Below are 2,500 nucleotides of genomic sequence, written 5' to 3' on the forward strand. Positions count from 1 at the left end.
ATGATTGGACTTGAACTGCATGAATATCATATTTGTCTCGGAACCAAATTACCCGGATTACTTCTCAAAAGTTTCGCTTGCATGGCGCTCGGTGCATGCCTGCTGCCTTTGCCAACTGTGAATTCCCGAGACAGTTACTGTTGATCCAGGAGATTGGCGATCCTTGCACAAATCTTGATTTTTCTCTCTATTTCGCTCTTTTTTTCTGTTTTTTTTTTTTCTCTCTCTTCTTTCATATTTTATTATTCCTTCGTTTTTGTTTTGTTTAGTTTTTTTCGTGCCGTCTATGTCGATCTGTCTTTTTGTTTGTCTGTCTTCTTTCTTTCGCTTTCTCTCTTGCTCTCGTTCTCTCTCTCTCTCTCATACACACTCTCCTCCCCCCCCCCCCCCAACCCATCTTCTCTCTTTCTCTCTCAATCAAAAAGTCTTTCCTCGCCCCCACTTCTCTCTCTCTCTCTCTCATACACACTCTCCTACCCCCCCACCCACCCATCTTCTCTCTTTCTCTCTCAATCAAAAAGTCTTTCCTCGCCCCCACATCTCTCTCTCTCATACACACTCTCCTACTTCCCCTTCTCTCTTTCGCTCTCAATCAAAAAGTCTTTGCTGTCCCCACCTCTCTCTCTCTCTCTCTCTCTCTCTCTCTCTCTCTCTCTCTCTCTCATACACACTCTCCTACACCCCCCCCCCTCTTCTCTATCTCTCTCTCAATCAAAGTCTTTCCTCGCCCCCACCTCTCTCTCTCTCTCTCTCTCTCTCTCTCTCTCTCTCTCTCTCTCTCTCTCTCTCTCTCTCTCTCTCTCTCTCTCTTTCACTCCCCTACGCCTTTCTCTCAGTCGTTATTCAGATAAAATATCTTTCCCCTTGAGAAGTTTCTCCATAAAATCTCCCGCTTCCTGGCTTACTAGGGTGCAGTTACAGATTGGGTTGCATCTGGTTGCACTCGTTGCCATGGATTTTTTTTTATTTTATTTATTTTTTTATCGGAGAGGGCATTCAACGTTGTATAAGATGAGTAAAGAAGTACAATTAGAGATAACAAGATTATGGTTATTGTAGAAATGTTTAATGGTGTTGATAATATTGGTATCATTATAGATTATGATAGAAATGATCATTATAATGATGATGATGATGTTGATAGCTATAACGAGGATGATGATGATAATGATTTCAACAATAATGGTAATAGTGAGGACGATGATATTGATCAATATAATGATTACATTGGTAATCATTATATGCATTGATACGATTATCATTATTGTCATCATTATTATTGCTATCATTATTATCATTATTATCATTATTATTATTATCATTATTATTATTTTTAGTATTAGTATTATCATTTTTGTTGTTATTACTATATTCATTATTATTATCATCATCCATGTAGATCATCGTGTCCCTCCAACAATTTTGGCCACATTTTCGAATATTGAAAATACTCCATTTCCATCTGAAAGAAACAACTCTGACAACTGACAACAGTCTCGACAGGCTCTGTATTAAGGTGCTGTTCTTACGCGTCTCTCAACGGCATCATAAACCGAGTATTTCATTGTCGACCAGCGCTCGAAGTTTCTTTGGGTCGAAGCTCCTTCTGTGTTGATAAGGCTTCGTTCGCAAGTTTACTCATACATGGTTCAGATGCCTTCGTCTCGAGACATGTCGATGAGAGAGGGACTTTGATGTTTATCTATTTAGCTATTTAGTTATTTGTCTATTTAGCTAGTTAGCTATTTAGGAATTATGTTTATACAGCTGCGGTAGCGGGTCTTGGTAACTCTAGGTGAAGCATTGTTATTAGTAGGTGCGATGAGTACCTATATAATTTTTTTGTGTTTGTGTGTGTTTGTGTGTGTTTGGTGTGTGTTTGTTTGGTGTGTGTTTGTGTGTGTGTGTGTGTGTTTGTTTGGTGTGTGTTTGGTGTGTGTTTGTGTGTGTGTGTTTGGTGTGTGTGTGTGTGTGTTTTTTGTGTATGTGTGTGCATGTGTGTGTGTGTTTTGTGTGTGCGTGTTTGTTTGCGCGCACAGAAAACAAAACTCGTGTTCAATCCACTGTCTGTACATTCGTTAACTTCGCTGTGTTGACATTGTTTGATGTACATTCATGTTGCTTTCCCTGACAGCTTCAATTATGTTTCGAAAACAAATACCTCTTCCTTTCACTATTTAGTCTTAGGCTGTCAGGAAAATATAGGCTGAACAAGATAAAACACTGAAGAATATTGTTTGTTATATACATGAATTAAGGTATATCGAAAGGACCTGCATACATAACAGCATTAGAATTATATACAAAACCAAAAAATCATGCATTATGAATAATAATGAAAATGATAACAACAATGATTGTAATGACGACCTCAATCATACCGCAGCTAATAATAATAATTAGGATGATAACTTCAATAGCGGGAATCATAATAATCATTATGATGATAAAGAATATAACCATAAAGGCAATGAGAATATTCAAATTACATTAATAAAGA

Source organism: Penaeus japonicus, unplaced genomic scaffold (assembly GCF_977035675.1).
Source record: "Penaeus japonicus unplaced genomic scaffold, GWHDUDI00000001_assembly GWHDUDI00000040, whole genome shotgun sequence".
Classification (NCBI taxonomy): domain Eukaryota; kingdom Metazoa; phylum Arthropoda; class Malacostraca; order Decapoda; family Penaeidae; genus Penaeus; species Penaeus japonicus.